General features: G+C 46.8%; 1 long non-coding RNA gene across 7 annotated transcripts in view; it reads left to right on the top strand.

The window, feature by feature from the left end:
• The first annotated feature begins 19,307 nt into the window (after nucleotides 1-19,307).
• The window catches only part of LOC121822362 (uncharacterized), a 32,120-nt gene continuing 23,708 nt past the window's right edge, over nucleotides 19,308-27,719 (top strand). For 5 of the 7 annotated variants that reach the window (XR_006063403.2, XR_013044332.1, XR_013044331.1 and 2 more), the window contains exons 1-2: nucleotides 19,308-20,198; nucleotides 20,630-20,852. This is a non-coding gene — a long non-coding RNA (uncharacterized LOC121822362). Of the gene's footprint in view, nucleotides 20,199-20,629; nucleotides 20,853-21,541; nucleotides 21,696-27,719 lie in introns of all 7 variants that reach the window. The other 2 variants (XR_006063402.2, XR_013044334.1) reach the window with 2 other exon arrangements.

The raw sequence follows: 27,719 nt of genomic DNA, 5'->3' as shown, positions 1-27,719 counted from the left end.
ATTCGTTAGCTCTGGCGGAGCACTAAACACCATACTGCCGATATACGACCACAGGCTCAGGATTTTAAATTCCCTTTGGTTGTTTTCTAACTATAGACTTAAAAGGTGCTTTTCATTGTGCAAAAAACATGTCACAGTTCTCCAGATAGAAAGTCATTTCTGGGTCCCCAATGACTCAAAGGTGTACATATGCTGCCTTTTCTACAATGTGGATTTCAGTACAGATTATAAGCAGTGGTAATGCTAATGTGTCTAAAATTTATCTTTTTACAAACTCAAAGAATTTTCATAAGCTCCAGGGAGTCAACCTGGATCCACCTTGAGCAGGTCAGATGCACCCCTCAGTTATGAACTTTCAATCAGCAGCCCAAGCCTCCCGACCTTTCCCTGGCCTTGGGACTTCCCCTCCATCAACTACCAAGACTTAAGGGAAAAAAACTTTTCCCCCTAAACTTAACTTTATCTTCTGCCCTGCCAACATCTTGCCAGATCCAAGCAACACCAGTCCACAGAGCCTGGGCAGCAGTGAAACAACCAGCTACCCCAGGATGTGGCCAGCACCCCAGTTTTCTCAGGTCCCTCTAGATGACCAACTCCCCCCAAGTCAACAGGAAGCAGTCTGGAGAACTTGGTGTCCCCGTTCCCAGCCCACTTTGTATCTGCTTCTAATGCCTCACCTTTTTAATAATAAACAAAAGGGAGGAATGTCTGTAGACAGATTTCTAAATGGTCTTATTAAATAAAACACACGGAGCCAGAAATTTGGGTTAAAGCCTTAGAAAATTCAGGGAAATACGGAAAGCCACCAGCTAACCTCACCTCACCAACTCTGCAGCTTCCAAGGAGAGCACCTTCCTGTCTACCCAGGCTTATATGCCTTGCTTTTCTGCCCTCTCATTGGCTCTTAGCCCAGCTACCTCACTTCATCTTCCTACACAGTTCTGTCACTGTCTGTCCGTCTGTATAGACCTCAGGTCTCTATGGTTGTTACTAGGATTAAAGGCCTGTGTCACCACGCTTGGCTCTGTTCCCTAGTATGGCCTTGAACACACAGAGATCCTGCCTTCTAAGGAATTAAGGGCATGTGTTGCCTGACTTTGTTTACTTTAAATGGCTGGCCTTTTCCCCCTGATCTCCAGGCAAGCTTTACTTATCAAAGCACAAATGAAATATCATCACATTTCAGCACAAATAAAATATCACCACAAATATTAGCATTCAAGCATCACCTGGCCTGACCCTTGGGGACCTGGCAGGATGCATCATCCCTGAGTACATGTGCTTGCCAGTATTCAGGCAGATACGCTGGCCAGCCGAGGGTCCTATGGCCCTGGTAGTCTGTGCACATGCGCTGCGTCCTCTCATAAAGGGTGGCCCCTGCCCGCCTTCCCTCTCTTCTGTCCTCAGCTCTTGTCTCCAGATCCCGCACTCCTGCCTCTTCCTTCTCTTCCCCCAATAAACCCTCCACATGAGCCCTGTTGCATGGTGTGTGTGTCTGCTCTCACATGCTGTTTTAAATTTTTTTAAATTATAACAGAAAGCAGCTTTAATTTAGAAAGAGTAAAATTAATAAATAGAAGTAGGGTTTTGTTTCGTTTGGGGTTCTTGTTGTTTAAGACAGTCTACATTTTTAGCCCAGAACTCAAGATCCTCCTGCCTCAGACTCTGGAGTATGCCAGCATGGTTCATGGAAGTGCTTTGAAAGCAGCATCCTTAGACAAGCTCATACACAATGCTTACCACCTCATGGGCAAAGCTTTATAGATAGTCACTGGATAATGTGAAAAGCAAGTGACCACACATAAAATTCCAAAGAACACTCATTTCTCTGTGTTTCTCTTATGCTTCCAGCTATTTAAACTTAAGGCAAAGACCTGCCTTCCAACCTCAGGGTCAGCATAAGGGCATGTGGGCTACCAGCCCATGCCAAGGTCATGGGTAGCAGCAACAGGAGGCCAGCTATCAGGTGCACACAGCAGATCTACCTCCACTCTCCAGCTCTCGGAGCGTGGGCCCACTGCAAAGAGCACAGGGTGCTGACGGAAAACACCCAATCAAACATGATGTGTTTAATGTCAACTCCCTGCTCAGGAATGTGACTCCAGATGTGAAAATTTGAGAAACCTGTTTTAGCATGGTTTGCTTTGTGTGGAGATTGCCAGAAACTTTTCATAGTAGTGACTGAGGATGGGCATGTTCTCTGAAATTGCTGATGAACTGGGCTTGTCCCTATTACTTCACTTTATCATTTCAAAGGTTCTTCATGTTTATTTCTGGTTGAACACCTTCTTGGGCTGCCCCTCCCCAAATGTCATCTTGAATCTTTCTGCCCTACAAAGGCTCTGAGGAAACACATCCTTAAATGCCTCAGGAGCCCTGTTAGAGTTCTGAGCTGTAAACAGCACTTGTGAGTGAGCTGGCTGGACCCTGTGCTTGCTTTCCTGGAAGGCAGTGCACCTCTCAAGTCCCTCTCCAGGCTCTCCTTGTGGGCCTCCGGCGGTCTCCCATGATGCAGGAAGAAGTGACTCTGAAAATCCTGTTTTTGTTTTTTTTCCAGAAGTAGGAAGATCTGAAATAGGCCTGGCAGCTCGATCAGTGTTGGCTGCCTCTGCCAACAATATGTAAAATGTGTTTTTCAAGGATAAGAAGCTTGGGCCCCAGGCCAAAGCTCATGTCTGCCATCAGCAAGAAGATACATGATCTCTGTGACCCCGCTAAGCTGTTTACCTTTGTGCTTAAACAGGAATCAATGCCTTCCGCAGTGCCAGGGCTGCTCTCCCTTTAACAGAAGCCCACTGCCGGGTGGGTGTGACTGTGCCAGTCTCCAGTGAGGTGAGACTCCACACAGCTCCATCCCTGCCAGCTAAGCTTTCCTTGTTGCCTAAGAGGCTCAGCAAGGTGAATGCAAACACTCTTGCTTTTAACACCTACACAGGCGGTTCCAAGGAGGTCAGAAGAATCTGTGCATGCCTGAGGTGTCCCTGGGCAAGAGCGATCTGGTAGAACACGGTATTTATTTGTTATGCAAAGCTTCGTCCTCAAATACCAGCTCACTGAAGTGCTCAGAATGTCCTCGCAGGGACGTCTGACGCACCATGCTTCCTGTTTTTGTAGAGTCAGCACAGCAGTGCTCAAAGCGTTAAAGCATGAAAGGAGGCAGAGCTGCAGCTAGGCCAGCGGCTTCCCTCCTCACTGCCTCATCCCTCCCACCCCCAACCCCCACCCCCACCCCCTGTCTCCTAGGGAAATGATGCTCTCTGGTAACTAAGCCCGAGATCCTAACTCCTTGCCTAACAGTGTGAGGAAGTGTTCAGGGGAAGCTGGGATGAGCTTCTACTTGGTCCTACAACACCCAAAGGCCTGGCTAAAATAGAGACCGAGAGGGATAAGTCTCATCAATCAGCTCCTCAAACTGGGGTGCGTGTGTTTGGGAGGGCAGCGAGGGTGGGGTGAGCTTGAGAAGAGAAGCTACCGAAGAAAAACAGCATAATCTCCTTTGTTTCCCCCAGATTTGTAAATGAAATGCTTGTTTGTTTGTTTGTTTTTTAGCTTTAAGTATAATTAAGTTAAGCAGTCCTCTTATCACTCTGACAAACCTCCCTTTTCTGAAGTGGGTCTGGCTAAGCCCACACTGTATGCTAGCTATTCCTCACAGGCTGGCCGTGTTCGCCTGGGTCCCTGGTTCCACCCACGTGCGTGGAGTTCTTGCGCACCGCACATGAGAAAGACTCGGCTTCCTCCTCGGGAGACCTCAGTCCAGCTAGGAGGAGCAAGTCAGCCTTTGATGTGGGTCTGCTGGGGGGCCACAGATACGAGATCCCAGAGTTGGTGAAGAAAGCTGGCGAGGGGTAGGCGAGCGTGAGCTGGGTAAGGTTCATTCTCCGAGCCCTTGGGTGACATGGCCACATTCCTACCTATCCAGCCTCCAGTCCCCAGTGCGTCCCCGCCAGATGCAGAATTTAGAGAGATGGCCAGCTATTGTCTGGGGCTGCATTCACTATTCCCCTCCCAGAACCCGAGGCTCACAAGCCCGGAGCTTGGGACATGCCCTGCCGTGAGCTGGAATTGAGTAATGTCATGCTCATCTTAACTCCACAGACACTGCTGACCACTGGGCTTCAGGAGTGGAGTAGGGCAGTAAGTTGACAGCCTCCGGTCTGGAATCCCGCCCACTGGGCGAGGCGAGCAAGCCTGCTGGAATTCCGGGTTTGTTTCCAGCAGAGACCCGAAATGGATTCTGGTTGTTGCTTCTTGGTGTTTTCCTGGGATGGTGAGCACTTCAGCCAGCCCCCTCAGGAAATGTTCCCCAGCATCCCCCCACCTCCGCCCGGAAGCCCTCTTCTCATTCCTTGCTACACAATGTCCAACTGAATGTACCTCCTCCTACGGTAGGGCATCACTTCTTCCTCTCGGGCTCAATGACTCATTGTTTTGTGAAATCGTAAGAGGCTCCGCCTCATCCTTTTGTTCGCCCCTCTCCATATGCTTTATTCATTCCAAGACCAATATTTGTTTTTCTGATGAAAACTTGAGGCTCACTGGCTTCCTCCTCCTGGGACTCCTACAGCCCTTTGCTCTCTGCCATAGCTTAAGAATTCAGCCCTCGGATCCGTCTGTTGACTTGTCTGTCTCCTCAGGCACTGAGCAGATTCTGTAGGGTGGGGCTTGCTTCTGCTGATATGAAGACTTCAGTCAACACCATAAGTCTGTAAATGTTGTCTTTCAGACAACCATCTTTAACCTGTGCGATCCAAAGTCTCTTATTTATTTATTTATTTATTTATTTATTTATTTATTATTTGTTATTTTTTAGAATGGGTCTTACGTTGTCATTCTGGGTGGCCTAGATTTTGATATGTAGATTCAGCTGGCCTCAAACTCAGAGAGATCTGCCTGCCTCTGCCTCCTGAGTGTTGGGATTAAAAGTGTGTGCCCTCAAATATCTTATTTAGATTTCATCTATCTTATTAAATTGTGGTGTTAGATAACCTGGGCTCAGAAAACAGCATTAAACTGCTATTATTCTCGCTGCTATTATTTCTTCTTACTCAGGGATCTCTGTCTCCTGGAAACAACCATGAGACAATAGACTGACTTCTTCACCTGCAGTCAGGCAAAGACCTTCCTGGGGTGGCATGGTGCCCTGTAGGCAGCGGAATTGCCAGGAGGGCTGAATGGCTGCAGCACGTGATTGGCCCGGGATGGATCCAGCGATTTCACACTCACTGAGTCAGTCTCCCTTAGCCACCCCATGTAGCGAAGCATCCCTGTGAACTTCTGTGCGTTTCACTTCTAGCACGTGTTTTCATGTGTCTGTTGTCTGTATTTCCCCGTATGATGGCTAAGTCCATCAGAGACTGCAGCAATTCCCTACTTAGAACAGAATCCAGCAAAGCAGGTGAACCATCAGGACAGACAAGCGTGGCTTGCACCTGGCCACAGACCATGTCAGCCCTGGTTGGTGCATGGGCCAATCCTGGAAGGTACAGGGGTCCTTTGGGGTACTAAGAGGTCAGCCATGTTGGTGAGTGGACCATGAGAGTTTGGCAGATAGGGCGGGTGGTTGGGGTAACAGGAAAAATGATGCAATCTGTGTGGGTCATCAGAGCAGAGGAGAAGTCATGTGAAAGCCATGAAGAATGCTGGGTAAGGGCTGGCGAGATGGCTCGTCAGGCAGGTGGGCTTGGTGCCAACCTGAAAACTTGAGATCAGTCCCTGGAAATCAAATGGTTTAAAGAAGAGAACGGATTCCCACAAGTGGACCTGATGTCCACACATACACATAAGCTATTTATGTGCATACATATGTGTGTATATATGTATGAATATTAAAGGATGCTTACTGACAAGGCTTGATGATTGATAGCGTGTGAGACACAGTGAAAGGGGGTCATAGGTGGCCTAGCAGAAAATGGGAACATGATTGGAGGCAGGATGTGTAATAGGAAAAACTTTGGCTCAGTATTCCCGTAAAGGTATGAAAACCATTCTCTTATAAGCATTGCTTGACACAAACCCAAGGAAAAGGGATTTATGACTGGAGCCAGGGCCTGAGTGTGCATCACCGGAAGTCTATGTCAGTCCCGCAGTTACAGAACCCCAAAGAGAAGGTTATGGGGCACTGACTGTCATTTCCGTGGTCAGCTGCTGTGATGGTTTGAATGAAAACGCTCCCTTAGGCCCATAGGGACCGGCACTGTCAGGAGGCGTGGCTTTCCGGAGTGGAGGTGGCCTTGTTGGAGGAAGCGGGTTATGGGGGTGGGCTTTGAGGTCTGAGAAGCTAATGCCTGCCTAGTGCCTCACAGATCTCTTCCTGCTGCCTGTGGATCCACATATAGAACTCTCAGCTACCTCTCCAGCACCATGTCTGCCTGCACACTGCCATGCTTCCCGCCATGATGACAATGGACTAAACCTCTGAACCTGTAAGCCAGCCCCAATTACATGTCTTCCTTTATAGGAGCTGGCGTGACATGGTGTCTCTTCACAGCAATAGGACACCGACTAAGACAGCTGCAGGCCGGAGAGGCTCCATTTCACTTGGCTTTTTTACAATTCCCTTTAAAATGTTTTTTCTAAGCCGGGCGGTGGTGGCACACACCTTTAATCCCAGCACTCGGGAGGCAGAGCCAGGTAAATCTCTGTGAGTTCAAGGCCAGCCTGGGCTACCAAGTAAGTCCTAGGAAAGGCACAAAACTATACAGAGAAACTCTGTCTCGAAAAACCAAAAAAAAAAAAAAAAAGTTTTTTTTCTATTGATTGATTATTGTTGTTGTTCTGTTGGTTTATGTAGTCCTGGACAGTCTGAAGCTCACTATATAGAACAGGTTGGCCTCAAACTCACAGAGATCTGTCTGCTTCAGCCTCCTGGGTGCTGGGATTAAAGGTGCACTACCATGCCACCCTCCTTTTAAAATACTTTTATACTTTCAACTTTCATGCAGTGAAGTGTGTTTTGAGCATGTGTCTCTGTAGATGCATATGCATACAGCCACATAAATACCATCCAAATCAAGATACTGAGCATCCAACCCAGCAGGTTCTGTTCCTCTTCCCAGTTCTCACCCAGGGTTCCCACTACTCTGCATCTTCATCTAGGGCTCTTCTGGTTATTGAGTTTGGTGTAAACAGGACCACACTGCACATGTTTGCTTTTGGTTTTGGTTTTGTGTGCTTTTTGGTTCTCTCAGCATAATTACTCTGAGGTTCACACTGCTGTGAGTCTTAGGAGTTTGCTTCCTTTAATAGCTGTGATCTTCCTTTGTACAGACAAACTGTAGCTTTTCTATTATTTCCTGTTGATGGGCATGTAGGTTGTTTGGTCTAAAACTGCAGCCAACTTTCTCATACAAACCTTTTGTGTCTACTCACTTTGTATGCATGTGTGTGGTATGCATGTGTGAATGTGGGGTATGTGTGTGTGTTCATGTGTGCAGGTACACATTTGTGTGTGTGGTGTGCATGTGTATGTGGTATGTGGGGGGTGAGTGCATACTTTGTGTGTGTGTGTGTATGTGTGTATGCATGTGTGTGCATGTGAGTCCTGAGGATGATACTGGATGTTTCACTAGGACCTAGCACTTGCCAATTAGGCTCGATGGCCTTGACCCACCTCTCTTCACCCACTCAGCATTGCCACTCAAAGAGCATACCATGGTAGAGGGTAGCCATTCCAGCTTTGACCTGGAAGTTCCAACCCCCATTGAGACTTTGGTAACTGTCACATCAACAAGGCGGGGCCGAAACAGGACCCTGAAGACCCGAGATCCGGATGCGGGGGCCCTCTTGGTTCCTGGACCCTGGACATTAGAGCTAGACCGAGCAGAGTTCTCCAGAGAAAACCGCCGGACTGTACCACACCTTTCCCAGACCCTGTTACCTATCCCTTCACTTGTAAGTTATCCCACAAAATAAACCTTCCTTTTAACTACATGGAGTGGCCTTAATAATTTCACCAACATACTACCCACTTGGCTTTTCTTTAATGTGGATGCTGAGGGTCAAACTTTACCAACTGAGCTATTTCTCACTTTTAACCGTTGCAGGGAGGCTGTACTTTTTGTGTTTTTAGTTTTATTTAAAAATGTATCATCATCATCGTGTGTGTGTGTGTGTGTGTGTGTGTGTGTGTGTGTGTGTGTAGTACATGTGGAGGTCATAGGGCGACTGTGTGGAGTCAGTTGTCCCCTTCCACCTTTATGTGGGTTCCGGGAATCGAACTCAGGTCACCAGGCTTGCATGACAAACCCTTGTACTCAATGAGTCATCTTGCTGGCCTATTTGAAAGTTACAAAGGGGAAGCCTTGACAAAGCCCTAGTATTGTAGCTGGTCTTGACCTGCAGTAACCTTGAGGCTGGCTAAGTCACATCACCTCTGTCATTTATGCTTTGTTGGAGAAAAGAAGATCTGAGGAAAAAGATACAAAGGATTTTAGAGAATCATTTTGTTTTTTTCTCTTCTTTCTTTCCTTCTTTTCCCTTCCTTCCTTCCTTCCTTCCTCCCTCCCTCCCTCCCTCCCTCCCTCCCCCTCCTTCCTTCCCTCCCTCCTTCCCTCCCTTCCTTCTTTCTTCTAGACATGGTTTCTCTATTTAACAGCCCTAGCTGTCCTAGAACTCACTATATAGACCAGGCTGCCTCAGATTCACAGAACTCTGCCTTCCTCTGCCTCCTAAAGACATGCTCCACCAAACCTGACAAGCACGTGGCAAAGTCTTAACCAAGTTAGTCCCAAGGGGTTCTCTATTCTAGTGAAGAGGAGTACTGACCTTCTCTCCTTTTGTACACTTTTTTTCTGAGACAGAGTCCCACACTGTAGCCTAGGCTGGCCTGGAAACCCACAGCAATCTTCTTGCCTCAGCCTCCTGTGTGCTGGGCTGACAGGTGAGTGCCATCATGCACAGCTTTTTTTTTCTTTTTAAAGATTTATTTTTATTTTATGTACATTGGTGTTTTGCCTGCATGTATGTCTGTGTGAGGGTGTCAGATCTTAGAGTTATAGACTGTTGTGAGCTGCCATGTGGGTGCTGGGAATTGAACCCTGGTCCTCTGGAAGAATAGCCAGTTCTCTTAACCACTGAGCCATCTCTCCAGCCCCTACCATGTATAGCTTTGAGCTATCATTTTCAGATGCTTACAAAGGAGTTTGCTGAGGTTTTTGTTTGTTTTGTTTTGTTTGGAGACAAGGTCTCTCTACATAGTCCTAGCTTACCTGGAACTCACTGGGTAGACCAGGCTGGCCTTGAACTCACCAGCTCAGGAGTTTTCATTCTTAACAAGGAAAGAGATGAGATAGGATGTTGATACAGGAAACCAGCAATATACTTGGGAAATGACTTTGAGTCACATGTGGCCCCAAGTGAAGGGTATGACTTTCCTACATCATATGTGGAAAACATTTTCACTTCCCTCTGATCATTACCATCCTGTTAAGCATCATTTCCCAGTATTCAAATGAAGAAGGGACTCTCCTAATTTCTGCAAAGAACTTCTTTCCATGTTTCCCTTTTTAGTCTTTTCCCAAGTGATTCTCATCTCCATGGCAACATTGCTGGTAAATATTCAGTTTCCTAACACTAGACTCCTTCTCAGGCATCACAGGCTTCAGAAGAGTGACTTGTCATTGATTAGGAAATTGCTATGTGCTGGGTAATACATGAGGCAGTTTATAGTCATTTTACCTTAACCCATACACAGGGACAAGGTCAGAAGTGCAAAGAGGTGGGCAGCCCACCCAAAGACACACAGCAGAGCTAGGACATGATCTCATGTACTTTTGGCCCGTTGGCCTAGTGCTAAGTATTATTTGAGCTGAGGCTTATGGGAAGGGTTGAAGAGCATAGGCCAGCTTGAGGTTGAAGCAAGAGGATTTGGAGAGAGCAACCACCCCCACCCCCGATAGCTGTCCACAGCACCCCCATTCCTATTAGCTGTATGCAGCCCACACCCTCCTCCTTAAGCAAACACACTCCTGGCCTCTGACGGCAGAGGACAGCAGATCAGTCTCTCTGCCTGCCTGTGTTAAGAGAAAAGCCTCCATAGAAACAGTCATAGAGAATCATTTAGGAGAACAAGAGGCTTAGCCAGATGTGGCAGCAGATGCCAATAACCCCAGCACCCAAGAGGCTGAAGCAGGAGGATCCCGAGTATGTGACCAGACTGGGCTACACAGAGAGACCTTATCTCAAAGAATGAAGAGGAAAATAAGTATGTAAACAAATATTTTCTGTATTTCACAAAACAGTCATCAGTTGGCATGGGGCAGGATGAGATTGGGGGAAGCAGTTCAGAGGAAAGAGCAAGCGTTCCACAGATCATTCCAGAAAGAAATCCACTCATCTTGAACACTAGATTGTAAGTATTAGTAGGAAACAGGGGGGGGGGGGCTGAGGACAAAGGTAAAAGAAGTTACCCCTTCCCTGGTTTCAAACAGCACTTAGACGTAACTCAGTGAACCCAGGTGAAGCTGTCTTTAAGCCGTTGCTCGATTGCTCTAATCTTAAGTGAGTTCAAGGCATTATGGCTGGTGGAACCCTTTCCTGGAGCCCTAACATTAGAGTCTGAATTCTTGGAGGTGTTGCCATCTAGGGCTGCTTTCTCTGCCAACTAAAGAATTAAAAGGCTGGAAAGAGTTTGAAAGTCGAACAAAGCCAATGCTTATTCTCAGCAAAATAACAAGCGTAGAAGCCACTTCCTCGTGGAAGGAGGGGATCGAGTCCAAAGATGGAGTTCTACTGGGATGCTGGACCGTGCCTGGAAACCAGGATCACCTGTGAGGGCACCAGACTGTTCCTGGAAACCAGGATCGCCTATGAGGGCACTGGACCGTGTCTGGAAACCAGGATCGCCTGTGAGGGCGCCGGACTGTGCCTGGAAATCAGAGTCGCCTGTGAGGGCGCCGGACCATGCCTGGAAACCAGGGTCGCCTGTGAGGGCGCCGGACTGTGCCTGGAAACCAGGATCACCTGTGAGGGTGCTGGACCGTGCCTGGAAACCAGGATCGCCTGTGAGGGCGCCGGGCTGTGCCTGGAAACCAGGATCGCCTGTGAGGGCGCTGGACTGTGCCTGGAAACCTGGGTCCTCTTTGAGGTTCTTAGTTTCACAAACAGACTCAAACAGAATCTCCAGGACAATATCAGTAATGTTAAAAGTAACCCCAGGGCAGGCAGGTGTGAATGGAGGCAGCTGCCCAGAGGAGAAGAATGGAGAAGAGAAGGGAACAAGCCATACTGTTTCAGTGACTGTAGCTAGAGTTTTCCTGCCTTGCCCACAGTCAGGACAAATCTCTGTTACCCGCCAGTCCCACAGCCGCTCAGACCCAACCAAGTAAACACAGAGACTTATATTGCTTACAACTGTATGGCCGTGGCAGGCTTCTTGCTAACTGTTCTTATATCTTAAATTAACCCATTTCTATTAATCTATACCTTGCCACGTGGCTCATTGCTTACTGGCATCTTCACATGCTGCCTGTCATGGTGGCGGATGTCAGTGTCTCTCTGACTCAGCCTTCCACTTCCCAGAATTATTCTCCTCCTTGTCCTGCCTATACTTCCTCCTGCCTGGCTACTAGCCAATCAGTGTTTTATTTATTACCCAATCAAGCAACACATGTAACATATAGAACATCTCACAGCAAGTGACCCTGGATGGAGGGCAGACACATTGGACAAGCAGCCACATGGCAGGAAGGAAGGCTTTAGGGAAAAGAAGGAAGTCCAAAGTACCAGGAAAGGCCAACATTAAAGACAAGCAAAGAAACAAAAACTAAGAAGAAGAGCAAAGAAAAAGAAAAGGTAGTTAGAAAGGTAGGCAGAGCCAGCCAAACCTCATGGCTGCCCAGTGGGGACTGTCCTAATGGGAGGGGATTCTGGGAAGGGAAGTACAGCATCTTATTCCACCTATCCATTTCGCATGGCTTAAAGTGAGGCTGCCTTCCTCGGGGTAGCCCCTGGGCCAGGTGATTGGCCTGTATGACCCATTCACTTTTTTCTGTCTTGAGTAGCTTAGAATGTTGGCTCTCCACTAAGGCCAGAGGTTTCATCCTCCTGACCAGAATGAACTAGTTTTCCCTTGATGGCTTGTCAGACTGACCAGACGTTGCTCTGGTTGAAGGATCAAGGGTCCTGGTAGGTGGTCACCGCAGGGAAGGAGTGCAGGAGCAGAACTGGACTGAGAGGCTCGGCATGGATGACCACAGGGACAGGGGCCTCCTGGGAGGACATACCTTCCAGTCCAGCGGACAGTGGGTGTGACCTGCGTCCAGCAGGCTCTGGACACCCTGGGCACTGTTCTCTTTCACAGAAAGGAAAAGAAGGGAAGGGCCCCGGGTGCTGGCCCGCTGCAGTGTGGAAGCTGCCTGCTGCAGTGTGGAAGCTGCCTGCTGCAGTGTGGAAGCTGCCTGCTGCAGTGTGGAAGCTGCCTGCTGCAGTGTGGAAGCTGCCTGCTGCAGTGTGGAAGCTGCCTGCTGCAGTGTGGAAGCTGCAGGGGTTCGGAGAAGCCGGAGGCTCGGCATGGGTGGAGCACACAGAGGCCGCAGGAGAGGAGCAGCCCAGGCTCCGAGCCGGAGCTCTTTCCCTTAGCTGGCCAGAACCACTGGCCTCACTCTCCAAGGCTCAGCTCATGACTGACGGTGGGGATAGAAAGAGCCCTGGGTGAGGAGTCAAACCCTGACTGAGCTAAACAACCCCTTCGACATGAGCACAAGCCATGGACCACCAAGGAACTGATCTGGAGTGTGACTCACACAGTCCTTCTGGTCCAACTAAGCTGACCCTTTCAGTCACGTAGCAGCCCATCAGAACGCTCGTGCCTCTTACCCCAGCCCCCCACTGGCCTTTACAGAGTGAGGGGAGAGCCAGAGGCCCAGGCTATGGGCTTCCCTGGTTAAATACTCTCTGAATTTGCTCCAACTCCACAAGCCCGGGACCTTGCTGCCCGGCCTCTCTCTCATTCTCTCACTGCCCCAGCATAGGGCCAGGACATGTAGTTAGGAGACACTGATGACCTGCCTTGTAACGAACCTTGTCAGAGCCTGTGATGTGGCCCAGCAAACCCGATTCCAGTTTAAGCCGCGCCGCTGCCTGCTGTCTGTGCGGCTGAGTTAGGTGCTGGGTTTCCCTGAGGCTCAGCTTTCTTGTATATAAAGTGGCTCATGCTTCATGGGGCTTACGGGAGGATTAACACAGTGGCATATGGCAAGCAGGAGGGGGCCCAACAAATGAGTTTCCTTTATCCACGCAACTGGAATCTCTGATCACTCCTCCCAGGAAAAGAAGCCAGTGGAGCCTGTCAGGGGAGGGACCCTGTTGTTTTCAGAGCCACGCCTGTCACTGAGGAGGGTGAACAGCACATCTGCTGGGTTCCGCACCCGTCCTAGGGAGAGACCTTATGCTGCAGCTGTTGCCCCAGCTGACCCACAGGGTGATGTTTGCAGTGGAGCTGTTAGAGCACAGCAAGGCATGAGCCCTGGATGTACAGGCCAATCCCGATGGCACCTGTTATCTCCACACTGACTCTCCAGCTCTTCCTGGGCCCTCAGCCTCTTAGCTAGGGGAGGAAGAGAAGGATTGGGAGGGACAGTCACTACAAAATCTGTCTAAGGAAACATATTAATCTTTAAGCAGTTATTTATATATAATTGTTGTGTGTGTGCACATTATGTGTTGGGAAGGTATGCATGCCATGGTGGGCGTGTGTGTGTGTGTGTGTGTGTGTGTGTGTGTGTGTGTGTGTGTGTGTGTGTGTGTGTGTGTGTGTAGATCACCGGACAGCTCTGAGGAGTCAGTTCTATCCTGTCATTTTTACTCAGGTCACTGAGTTTGCACAGCAGATACCTTTACTCATCGAGGCATTTTACAGGCCTCCCATTAATCTGAAGAATGTTTCTGTATCATAGAAGAAAGACTTTTACTATGTGTGACTTGTTCTCATGAGCAGGAGTTTCAACCCCAGCTTGCCCTCACCTGAACAAGCTCTGTGGTGTTTTACCCTAGTAGGATTTGAGTATTTGGTCACTGCAAGGTCACCACACACCTTGGAGCCACCTTAGGGTTTACAGGACATGTTTAGGGACATTACTTCTCATGATTCTCACTAAGGTCCCAGAGGCAAGAAAGGAGTTCTTAGCCTGATTTTACAGGCAAAGATATTGAGTCTTAGGGAGGCTGTACAACTTCCCGGGATCTGTGGTGATGGGGAAGGGTTTTGTTTTTGTCTTTTCAGGAAAACAAAAACAACTGTCTTAAAGAACTTAAAGACCTTTGGACAAATAAGCATCCAAGGAAAAATGGGAGAACTAACTACCTAGAAAAGATTACCAAGAAAAGGAATAATCTGACCTAAAGCAATCTCTGATGTCTCCAAAAAGATTATAGGATCCCACAATGATGATGATAATGCCATTAAGCTGACAAACACCACCCAAAGATCAGCTTTTGACTACAAACTGCTCAGGACAATTTCCAGATGGCTAGCTGAGATGATCCAGCCTCACAGACTACTCTAGCCAGGACTTGAGACAAGCCCTGCACTTTCCCATTATGCAGAGACTGGACAACAAATGATACAGCTACCTCTCCCAGGACTTGACAATTAACCCATTTTTTTTCTTTTCAGGATCCCCTAAAGATTCCCCCAGACAATAGGAAGTAATTTTAAGAATACAATACCCACATTCCCAAGAGGTGGGGTGGGTGGTATTTGGTCATTCAATGGGTTATGAGTAATTGTCATTGTTTAGGGTGGTTGGTTACAAGTTGTTATTGGTCAAGAAAAAGGCTAAACAAAGGTGATTAGATTGAGGTTCTTGTTTTGAAAAGAAAAAGGGGGAATACAGATAAGATAAAAGGTAGATTATTGAATCTACTCTGAAAAGAAAAAAGAGAGGATATAGATATGATATGATAAAAAGGTAGATTATTGAATCTACTTTTAAAAAGCAACTACTAGTTTTTTACATTGATATGGATCTTTGTATATTGATACAAAGTCGAGATTATTTTGTTAGAATATTCTATACATGTATTTCTAATCTCGTTCAAGGTATTGTACTTATACATCTCATTTAACAATGTAATGCAAATTTCTAGTCCTTGAAATTTATTATTACCAACTAATTAGGCTAATCAAGGAATGCAGTTTAGTAGTTAGTCACCTATTGCAATTGAACTTGTAGTCATGTTAGGTATGTTTTCAAGGTCAAACAGAGATATATTTTAGATAGTCTTCAAACATTTCAGAGATTTACAGGATATGGCATTTAAGATGTTTTAATGACATAGATTCTTTTTTTTTTTTTTAATCACAATGAGACACATCTGCTCCTGGCAGCACCAATCTACTTCAGAAAAGATGAAGGACATCGAAGAAACTCCTTATGGAGTTTACTTTTTTGTGGCAAAATTTAGCCACTGGGCAAGTAAGTGCCCTTGCCTTGATTGCTGACAGTATGCTGCCCAAATGGGACAAGCAGAACACAAAAGAAAGTGACTACAGATCTTTGCCAATACAAGGCAGGACAGTCCTTCAAAAATTCTTGCTTCACAGAAAAGTCTGTCAGATATGCTAGGTCTACAGGCCAAAGATGGGTGCCCCAACATTGCAGAGGAACCTTGGGTGACTGTCCAGGCAGCCAGCTGTTTCTGTCATTTCTCACATTTTTGGAAGTCTTGTTTGCACTTCCTGCTTACTCAGTTAATATTATTTCCTTCTCGGGTCTCTGATGGATTTGAAGACTAGATAGTTATAGTTTTCCTTGTTAACAAATTCAGAAAAGAAACTCACTAAAGAGGTGTAAAGTGTATAAGTTTGAGAGACATCAAAAGACAGTTTTCAGTTGATAGTAAAAGTTAGATAGAAAGTGAATTAGGTACAACATTTTGGACTCAGTAAAATAGGACAAATAATGGAGTATTTTTTCTGAATTTGCCAAATGTTAATGGACTGGACATTGTTAATACAATTCTTGACTATATCTATATTGTATATAGTTATCGTACTTATTGTATATAGTTTTTCTTATATTAGTTATAACCTTTTATTATTTTAGACAAAAAAGGGGTAATGTAGTGACATTTTGAACAAATAAAATTTGCCTGAAGATCAGAGGACAGAACAAGCTACTAGATTAAACATAGAGTCCAAGCAGTGGTGTCACACACCTTTAATCCTAGCACTCAAGAGGCAGAGGCAGAGATTTATGGATTTCTGTGAGTTCGAGGCCATGCTAGGCTACATGAGATTAATCCAGTCTAAAAGAGAAACAGAGCTGGGCAGTGGTAGTACACACCTTTAATCCCATCACTAGGAAGGTTGAGACAGGAAGTGATATGGCTGGGCAGAGAAAGGAATATAAGGCGGGAGGAGAATGAACTCTGGCTCTTTGAGGCTGAGGAGTTGATGAGGTAAGGGATGATGGCTGTGGCTTGCTCTGCTTCTCTGATCTTTCAGCTTTCACCCTGATATCTGGCTCTGGGTTTTTATTAAGACCAATTAGGAATCACACAACAGGGGTCACACAGCTTACTGGTGTCTTGGTATTCTTTCACTGCAAGACAGGAAGAAGCAATCACCATTGTCTGTCTCATGGAGCTTCAGCAGTTCATTCTGCACCTGAGCTTAGCTTCCTGTCACTATTGGCGTAGAAGGAACATGGAAATACTAACACTGGACTGTGCTGGAGACTCTACTCTGGGAAAGCATAGTACAAGGGTTGTCGTTGTGGGTGGCCTCTCTGTAGTTCAAGACATTTAGACTTTCCAAGTACATGTGTGTACGCTGCATCGGGTGTACTGGAAATGTACTCAAGCATCTGCCTTGGGCCCTGTTTGAAATCCTGGTCCAGAAGCCTCTAGAAGCACCTTTGACCCTGACTGCTAGGCCAGGCCCCAAGTCTGTCCAGGGCAGCCCTGTGTCCCTGTGACCCACCACCAGGCATCTTTGGACAGGACCAGATCAGATAGGTGTACCCAGGACAGGCAAGACCTCTGCAGAGAAGGGAGACAGTGGCCACTTCAGACCCAAGCACTCATTCTGCATTCTATGGAATGGCCATGTCACCTCCCGTCTCAGTCACTGTTCGGCTGCTGCGAAGAGACCGCGGCTGCTGTGAAGAGACGCCGTGACCGCGGCAACTCTTATGAAAGAACGTATTTAATTGGGGCTGGCTTACAGTCTCAGAGGTTTAGTCTGTTGTCATGGCAGGGAGCTTGATGGCAGACACGGTGCTGAAGAAGAAACTGGGAGCTCTACATTTGAATCTGCGGGCACCAGGAGGAGAGGGACCTCAAAACCCACCCCCAGAGACACAGTTCCTCAACAAGGCCACACCTCCTAATCCTTTTAATCCGTTCCCTGGTGACCAAGCATTCAAATCTATGAGCCCATGGGGGCCATTCCTGTTCAGACCACCACACCTCTAATACTCTAAAATAATGATTAGACTTCAGTATGAGTTTTGGTGGGGACATTCAAAACTATAGCACATGGAAACTAAGCATGGAGATTGATGTCTTTTACTTTTGCAGGCAATCCATTTCTTAGGAGACAGTGGTGATGGGAAGTCTCTGCGCCTCTTCTGTGACCTCCTAAGAAGAACAGCACAGTGCAGTTTGAATGAGTTGCCACATAGCTGCTCCATTAGTATCCAGTATTAGTAAGTGCTCAGTAAATTGTGTTATTTTCACAGCTGTGGCCATTCAAACACTTGGGCATCTCCTCCAGACTACATACTGTCATTACTTTCGTTTCTTGCCTCAGCTGGAATACAATCTGCAGGACAGGGCTGTAAGCCTTGCTCACTAACGTGTCCTCCTTTCCTACAAGCTGCCTGGTGCATAATAAGAGCTGGTTTTGCACAGCGAAAGGCAGAAACAAAGGGAAGACCAAGAACAGAGTAAAATCTGCGGTTGGCTGGAGCCGATGGAGATCTGTCCAGCTCGCCGTTGTGTAAAGGTCATGGAGACGACAGCAGCCTCTGCTATAAAACAGGTTGGGACACAAGGTAGGGAGAGGAAAGGCAAAGCAGGAAAGCAGTGCGGTAAGGACACAGACTGCGGCTGGGTGGCCCCTCAGCCGCCACCGAGCAAAGGGTTCAGCAGGTCCTAAGTGAGTCAAGACGGAAACGGCTCCCACGCCCTGCTGTTCAGCACTCATCCTCTTGGTCACAGAATGGCACAGAGTTTCTGGTTATTCCAAGCATGGCTTTCCTTGCTTCAGGATACGCTTTCTGCTGCCCATGTAGGTGCTTCAAGGCAACTCAAGAGGGGCGTCCAACCTGGTAAGCTCAGGAGGAAAGGTGCCCACAGCCACTGAGGCAGCCTCTGTCTGCACTGTGCCTTGCTGCCCACAGGGGAAGGACAGCTCTGTAGTCCTCTGAGGGAAGTCAAGAAGCTGACTTGACCTAGAAGATGCTAATTGCCAGCTGTGTTCGCCTGTCCTCGGTCCCCATGGACCTCAGCCTGGAGCAGTGAGTAGAATTTCATATTTGAAATGATCCTTACAGCTTTGGCCAGTTGTGACTGTAAGAAGAGCAGAGGAAGACTGGAGAGGGCTGTGACCATGGAGGGTCTATTGGTCGGGACAGAAGAGGAAGGCTCTGGGCAGAGGAGAGGCAAGGGCTCTGCAGAGCCCAGGCTAGACTTCCCAGACAAAGGCCCTGCTGGGGGAGATGGGATCAGCCTAGGACACACTAGGCCTGGACCCAGGAGGTGGGCCTCATAGTGCTTGTTTGCACTTTCCTGGGTACCAGCAGGCTTACTTACCACCTTCCTGTGTCTGTTGGCCCCCATGCTCTTCTGTCTGTAAAATGTCCATTCACATTTTTGTTTTGGGGGACTTTTGGTTTTGTTTTTTGTGTTTTTTTTCCCAACTCTTTCTACCCCATCAGGATTACATGACTCCATGTAGTATTGATTCTAGGCTTTCATTGTTTGTATGTAATATATACCTTTTTTTCTAGTTTATGGCTTATTTTCTTGTTTCTTTACACTACCTGCAATGAATCAAGATTCTAAATTTTAATAAGGTGACATTGTAAGTATTAGATGAGTTGTGATTTATTGTTTGTTTTGTTGAGGTAGGGTCTCCCTGGCTGTCCTGGAACTCACTATGTAGATCAGGCTGGCCTCAAACTCACAGAGCTCTGCCTGCCTCTGCCTCCTGTGTGCAAGTAATAGCGGTGGTGAATATGACTGAAATGCATTATATGTGTGTGTGTGAAAGTGTCAATTAATTAAAATTAAGAAGCGAGAAAAAAAAAAAAAAAAAAAAAAAAAAAAAAAAAAAAAACAGCAACAACTCCCAAACCCACAATCAAAGAAGTACTTGATTCCATTTTCTCTGGATGGATGCCCAGCCACAGGGCTGCGGCTGCTGCTGCTGCTGGGGCCGCCACTGCTGCTTAGAGACCTGTGTTCCAAGACAGGGATGGGCAGTCCTTAAACATGCCATGTTGTCACCCTGATGTTAGTAGGACTACAGAAGGGCTGTGCACAACCGTGAGGACCCTGCTCCTGTAAGCTGGAGTACATTTCCACTATAGTCTGGCTTCAAGCCCCCAGCTCCAAGCAACCATCACCAGCATGAACAACCCTAGCTTGGGCTCTACATCCAAGGTGCTAACAAATCTAAGGCCACAGGTATCCGAGGCGAAGTGGAGGCAGCCCGTCTTGGATAAATCTCAGAGCCCAGCTGCTGTATCAGATGGGGCGTCCTCTGAATACAGTGGCTGACACACAGCTGTTCACCGCATGCCAGGATCTGCCAGGGACCAATCTCCCAGCTCATGACAAATCCTTCTGTCAAGATCACAAAGCAGGGCATTGTAGCTCTGTGTTAGCCTGTGTCTCCCAGGGTAGGTCTCCAGACTGAGAAGACCAGCCCAGAACATTGTGGACAAAGGAGCCACAGTTGGGCTGGGCTTGAGAGGGAAGCAACTTGGAGAACGGAAGCCCACTCTCCGGCGGTCGGATCCACACCCACCTCCCAAGGCTGGGGCGGAATCGGACAGCAGTGTGAACGAGGCAGCTCTGAGCTCGCGATGCCAGGCCCGCTCCCAGGCAGGTTCCAGATCCCTGCCCTGGCCTGATTTTCCTGTTCTGCCTCCCGAGGCTGCCAGAAGACACTTGATAAATATGCCAGTGCTCTGGCCTTTGAGCCAGGTCTGGGGGACATTCTTAGGCATTAACCAAAGAAAAGCCAGGTGATCTTTAAAGGAAACCCATACTTCAGTCTCTGCCTTCTCTGGCAGTCTGATTTTTAAGAACCCTGCGGGGAAGGGGTGGAGGATGGCCCACCTGAGGTCTAACCGCCTGAGCTGGTGGGGCTTGAGTTCTAAATCCAGGTGTCCGGAAAGAAGGAGTGTGTGTGTGTGTGTGTGTGTGTGTGTGTGTGTGTGTGTGTGTGTGTGTATGTGTGTGTGCACGTGCGCGGGGGTGGGGTGGGGGTAGGGGTGGGATGGGGGGGTGGGGGGGTGGGGGGGTGGGGGTGGCGGTGATGGAGCCGGGGAAACTGCCAGAGTATGGGGAATTGAAGGGACTTATTGGCAAATGTTGCATTTAACGGGTATTTTCAAACACCAATAGCAAGAAGGTTGTTTGGGGACCCCCCTCCCTCTTTGTATATTTCATTTAGAAGAAACTGAAGTCTAAATTTGCATTGCGCCTCATCAAAGAAGTCAGCCTTGGTCTCTTTCTGGGTTCCACTTGGCCAGCCCCACGCTCTCACTTCTGCCTTCCTGCTGTGTCTTGACCCACCTCAGCTTCCTGCCCGTCATGTATTTCCCTCCCCTAGAGACCACCAAACGTCTCCACACTGCTCTGTTTCCCTCCCACCACAGGCAGTTGCTCTAACTATTGTAAGTATAAACTTTCCCATTTAGCTTATTTCCCATTATATTAGACTTACTATAGACTCTAAGATATAATGGATTTATAGTGAACTAATTACATAGTTGTATAGACTATCCAATGGGTAGAAACTTGCCATTGAACAAAGTGACCATGAATTAGGAAACATGTTAAACACAGCTGTGTCTTACATAGACACAGGCAGGCGCTTTGAAAACCACCAGCTCTGGAATTCAAAGGCAGGTTAGCTTCTTCAGGCTGGAGACAGTGGAGAGAGTGTGTGGGTGTGTGCTGGCTGCCCCAAAGTACTCTCTTCCTGAACAGCACCATAGTCTCCTCAGGCCTGGCTGTATGCTGCTTTCTCTGGCTTTGCCCACTGAGATAGCTCAGGGCTCCTGGCTCTGGGACCTTCGTGTCCTGATGTGGATGGGGTGTAGGCTGCCTGCTACTGAGGAAAGTCAGGAAAAATCCATCAGGATGGGAGCACTGGTTGGAGTCAGAGGTCCTTCACCATTTGGGAGGAAATGAGCCCCCATGAAGGGGAAGCCTTGTCCCCCCCCCCCCAAAGTGCACTTGACAGTCAGGGGAGCTCCAGAGTCCTGGAAGAGAGACACAGGCACCATGATCCCACAAGGCCATGTCATAGACGAAGACATTTCCAAAGTTGTCCCAGCTCTGACTCATGGTTTGCTTCAAGGACACAGACACTTCAGAAGTGAGACGTGTCATACCACCGTGTGGCCATAACGCCCATGAAGGTGCCACGGTGCCACCTTCTGCTTCCGTCCTGAAATTGCACCTTTACTGGAGCTCATGCCCGTGAGCCCACTGCCTACCATTTCCCAGTGAAGGTAAACCTCAGCTCCTCATATTCTGCCTCAGGGCCTTTGCTTGAACTGTTCTTTTCTTGGAGGTCTAGTTTCAAAGCTACTTATGCAAGTCCATTTTGTACAGCCATTATTATGAGTCAAGAAAACAAAGATGGTCTTATTTTCATTTGGCCTAGTATTATAAAATATCACAAGAGAACATTAAGGATTTCTTTTTAATTTGAGGCAACTTGCGGGGGAGTGGGGGGCTGGGGGTGGCCGAGTTTGATGATTACAGAGCATGTGAGTCAGCTCTCATCAAGTTTTGTTGCAGTAACAAGCAACCTCAAAATCTCAATAACAAACAGCAACAAAAAGACCTATCATTTGTTACTTAATGGAGTAGGCAGTGGCGGCACATGCCTTTAATCCCAGATGGATCTCTGTGAGTTCAAGGCCAGCCTGGTCTACAGAGTCAGATCCAGGACAGGCACCAAAACTACACAGACAAACCCTGCCTCGAAAAACAAAACAAACAAACAAAACAAAAAGAATAGAGTGGCCCTGGAGGAGGAGCCAGGTGGCCTCTTGTCCACATCACAGAGAGCCTTGGTGGGCGAAAGGAAGCTAAAGGCTGCGGGAGATGCCTCCTTAGACTGCAGATGTCCTAGGATGCCTGTTCTGTCTAGAGCAGGCAGGATTATCACTGTCCCCCGGGAAGGTGTGGCTCAGTCATCGGGGAGGGGACAGGAAATGCTGTTGTGGGCGTTGAGTCCTCATTCAATGCACACATGCAGAATCCAAAGTCACCTCAGACTCTGCAGGAATCAAACTGCTCCCAGACCTGTGCCACAGAGGAGGCAAGAGGGTGACCTCAGCTGATAGGGAAAAGGAGGGAGGGGATTAGGATAGAAAAGCAGGAGGAGCAGGCGCCTCAGGTGGGGTGTGGCGGCTCACCTGGAACCATTCACACCGAGCTGACTCTCACCGTCCTTCCTCACAAAGCAAGCAGTGGAAGGGCTCAGCTGAGAAACACAGGCGTTGGGTTTCTTCCTTCGAAAGATCTCTTAGCCCTGGGGAAACAAGTTTCAAAGTTGATTGGGAAAGGGGAGGGTGGGGTTCAGATATGGAAAGAATAAGGAGGGAACAGATGGTGCTTGCTATAGCGACCAGATTCCCCCCACCTTAGTTAATCTGGGAATGACCTAATTTACATAGTATTTGCATGAATTTCCATTTCAAATTAAAGCTGCCTAACTTCAAACATATAGGAGAAAATAAATGAGATAAGGCAATCTTCTGTAATTGAGCTGAAAGGATGTCTGACATGCAGGTCTAGCCTTTAAGCCCTACCTCAGCAAGGGAAAGAGCTGGCCCTTACCCCCTTGTAAGAGGGGGCTTTCTGCAGCCTTCTGCCTGAGGGTCCTGTGGCCAGTGGTCTGGAAAGAGTAAGAAAGGCTACTTTGCCTGTGTCCACCCCTCCTTCCCTTATGCAGTCGTTTAAGAAGAAGTTAAACTGAGAATAACACAGAAAAGGCAGGAAATCTCTATCCCAGAGCTGAGATATCTATCTCATCATGAGAGCAAGTGGGAAGCCAGCATCAGGTATGGCCTTTTCCACAGAGAACCAGGTGCCTGGGACACTCACTGGGCACGACTCTTATGATGGGGATCATCTCTGACTTCTGTCTGCCAACAGCCCTCCATCTATTCATTCTCATCCTCCATCAAGTCCTAGATTCCATCACAGTGTCTCAGACATATGTGAGCACCCAGGAACATACACCCTGGGAGTTGTCACCAGCCTGGCTGCACATTGGCAGTCCAGTGATGGGAGCTGTGCCAACCTAGGACATGCCACTCACCGTGTTTTGTAGCTGGAAGTTTTCCTGTGTCCTGCCTGGCCCACAGTCAGGACAAATCTCTCACCCACAGTCCTGCAGCCTTTTATAAAATAATCACACAGAGGCTTAATATTAATTAAAACTGCTTGGCCATTAGCTCAGGCTTACTACTGACTAGCTCTTAACACTTAAACTCAGCCTATTTCTGTTGATCTATATGTCACCACATTTTCCGTGGTTTACCTGAGTGCCATTTCATGCTGCTCCCTGGATGGTGGGACTCAGCCTTCCTCTTCCTAGAATTCTCCTTGTCTGCTTATCCCACCTATACTTCCTGCCTGGCTACTGGCCAATGAGCATTTTATTAAACCAGTGTACAAAAGCATTATTCCACAGTATTTTCCCTTTTCTGTTTAATTAAAAAGGAAAGGTTTAACTTTAACATAGTAAAATTATAGATAACAAAACAGTAATAAAGCAAGAATTATAGTTAAAATATCTAGTCTATTTGTATTTGGCAAAATCAAAGAAGATATCCTATCTATTCTGTATTTGTGAGTCCAAGGTTTCATATCTACCTTATCTCTTATCATAAACAAGGAACACCATAATTATAACTATCTAGTCTTCAACTACATCAAAGACCTCAGAAGGATATATATTACCTAAGTAAACAGGAAGAGCATTGTAAGCAACTTCCAAAAATCTAGAATGACAGAGACAGCTGTCTGCCTGGACAGTCATCCAAAGTTCCTCTGCAATGTTGGGGCATCCACATTTAGCGCATAGGCCTAGTCACTTTTAGTCACTCTCAGTCACTTTTCTCTGTGTCTTGTAGAATGTCTGGCAGTTTATTCTGCAAAGCAGGAACCTGAAGGACCATTTTGCCTTGCAAAGTTCAGTGGTCACCTTCTTATGAGTCCTGCATGTCCAGTCGAGACAACATTTTGTCAAGCAGTCCAGGCAAGAACAGTTTCTTTCCCAAATGGCTATTTTTGCCAAGAAGAAGACAAATTCCATATGGAGTGTCTTTGACACCCATCTTTCTCTCTGAAGTAAATCATTGCTGCCAGGAGCAGACGTGTCTTATTGTCCAGAAAGTCTAAGTTTTTAAAACATTTTAAATCCCATATTCTGCAGGTCTTTGAAGTTTACCTACCTAATTGAATTATATTTATGTATATCTAGAAAACTCAACATGACTATAAGTTTGACTATTGTAGAAAACTAATTATTAATCTGTATTTCTTAATTATCCATTTTAATTTAAATGAGTTACATAAACACAATACCTTAAATGAGAGTAGAAATATATATATATACAGTATAACAAAATTAACTTTAAATTTGTATAAATAAACTAAAATCTATACCAATGTAAAACATTTTAAACAAGTTGTTCTTTAAAAGTAGGTTCAATAATCCACCCTTTTATCCTATCATATCTATATTCTATATTTTCATATCATATCCCCCTTTCTTCTTTTAGAAAGATATTGACTATTACCAATAACAATTTGTAACCAACAACCTAAACAAAGATAAACATTCATAATCCATTTTTTGGGAATATGGGCATAGTTTTCTAGGCTACTTCTGCTGATAAAGGGTGCTGTATTCTTATGGGGATCCTGAGAAAATTAAGAATTATGGTCAAGTGACTGGAATAGTCTGTGAGGCTGCATTGTCTGAGCCAGTTGTCTTGAAGCTGTTCTGGATGTTGGACCATCTGGGCCATGGTGTCATCAGAGACCTTTCAAGGGGCCTTGGCTCGTCAAACCACATTAGCCTGGAAGCAATCCACAGGTTCTCATCTTCTGTGGAAACAAAAGCAGAACCTCCTTACCAAAGCAACATATCCATAGACACACATTTTGAAGTCAAGATACTTTTGAAATATACATACTGATTTAACTCAGCAGTTTTTACAAACAAATGTCTCTCTGCAGTTAAAAATCCTAAAGACAACATAATCCAGACTCTCTGTGTGATTTCCATCTTTACATGACCTATTTTTATATTACTTTTACTTTCTCTTTAAAGACTTTATTTTTTAATACTATCCATTTTTTAATATAGCTGTCCATCCTCCTTTTTCTCTTTCTTTTAAGCCTACATACATTTTTACACACACTGTAAACTGTTCAGGGTTTATCCCATCTGAACATGTCTTACTGTGACTCTATTGCTTTAAACTGCAGCATGACTAGGACTGAAATGGCAGCTTTGGCTACTGGCTCCGCCCACCTCAGCTTTCCAACATGGTGGAAATACATTCACTGCCAGCTCTTGGGGAACCATGTGTACCACCAACTCTTGGAAGCAGTGGGTCTATGCCTCTGTTAAAGCAGTGTGTAGCCCAGAAAAGGTTTTTTTTTTCCTGTCTCTGCTAGCAAAGACTAAATCCGCCACACAACACACTGTGCGGCTTGGAGTTGCCTCTGTGTATTGTGGCAGGAATCTGCAGCCATGCTGCTTAGCTCATGGTGACTGGCAGCCAGCTCCATCTCACAGGCAGCTGTAAAGAGACAAGTTTGCACTGCTGCTGGCATGAGACTGTGAGACTAGGAAGCCCAGTGTGGCTCCGTTTCTGTGCATTCAGGATATTTAAACTTTCTTAGGTCTATATGGGTCAATGCCCCATGTTGGGCGCCACTTGAGAGAGGAGCAAGTGGCCCAAGGAGCAACATGTAATGGGACGCAGGTAAAGCCATGCCACATGTGGCGATACATAAATTAATAGTTATGGGCTAATTTAAGATATAAGAGCTAGCTAGCAAAAAGCTTGAGCCATAGGCCATGGCCATATAGTTTGTAATTCATATAAGCCTCTGTGTGTTTACTTGGGGGACACCAGTGGGAGAGACTTGTCTTGACCGCTGGCAGGATGGGACACAGGAAAACTTCCAGCTACAGTGTCTACTCAACATCTGTGCCTTTCTCTAGTTCCTGGTCTGATTCAGATCTGGGGAGACCACAGGGACAGACCAGATGGGCACAGAGCCCAGGCTAGAGGTTAGGAGGTCACCCAAGCAAGTGCTGGCTGTGAGCCTGTCACCAGAGATGAGCTAGCTTTAGTGAGGGCTAACTGTTCAGTGTGGCTTTGAGGTGCTGCTCATATGTCAATCATAGACTGCCTTCCCTGAGAACCATCTCCTGTCTTCAAGTTATATCCTTCTCAGGTGGCTCTCTCACATTTAGCACCCCCTCCCATTCCTTAGCAGAGAGACGCAGGTCAGGAAAGCCTCATGCTGTGCACTCATGTTCCCTGGAAGCAGTTTCTGTTGAGGGTCCTGGGGCATCTCTCCCTACCCATAGTTAAAGCCAAAAGCTCCCTACCCCTCACTCCTACCCATCATTTCCTTGCTCCATGAAACAAAAGTCTAGAACAGTCTAGCTACTACTAGGGTGGAAGGGAATTTTAGGAGACATGAGAGGCAGGGCAGGGGGGAAGGGAGGGAGGGACCCTCAGAGGAGTGTGTTCATTAATATTTTAAACATTTATTTGTCCTTATACTTTGCTATGAAATAATAAACCATCTTATACAAACCAACAAAAGATGGCAGTGGTAAGGGGGAGATGTGGAAAAATGTTGATAACAAGACAGAGGAGGCAAAGCCCAATGGTCAGAGTCCAGTGTCACTGAAGTGTTCATTTATTTGCTTTGTTGCATTTTATTTTAACTTTTTTATGTGTATGGATGTTTTTCTTATATATATATGTCTGTGCAGCAAGCATGTGCCTGATGCCCAAGGAGACCAGAAGAGAGAGTAGGTCTCTTGGAACTGAAGTTACAGACAATTATCAGCTACCATGTGGGTGTTAGGAATTGAATCTGGGTCCCCTGGAAGAGCAGAGAGTGATCTTAAACACGGGGCCACTTCTCCAGCTCCTGGTGCCGATGAGTTTTTCCCAAGGCTGTGCCCTCTAAGCCGTTACCCACTAGTACCCCTAGGCCAGGCCACATGGTGCTTGAGAGGGGACAGGGGCCTATGGACAGCTGTGGGAGATCAACTTACCCATCTCTGAGGCTACAGGAGTTCACTGTACAGCAACATCACTGGCCAAAGAGAAGGCTCTGGAAAACCAGATGTTTTTATTCCACCCGGCGTTTATGTAAGAACATTTCAAGCCATCTCATTTCTTTTCAGGTCATCTCATCCTGACCCAGGAGATACACATACACTCTTTCCTATGTCAGGGGGTGTGATGACCATTTTA

Source organism: Peromyscus maniculatus, chromosome 14, assembly GCF_049852395.1.
Source record: "Peromyscus maniculatus bairdii isolate BWxNUB_F1_BW_parent chromosome 14, HU_Pman_BW_mat_3.1, whole genome shotgun sequence".
NCBI lineage: Eukaryota > Metazoa > Chordata > Mammalia > Rodentia > Cricetidae > Peromyscus > Peromyscus maniculatus.
Note: the sequence above shows the minus strand (reverse complement) of the source record. Positions and strands in the feature narration are given on the sequence as shown.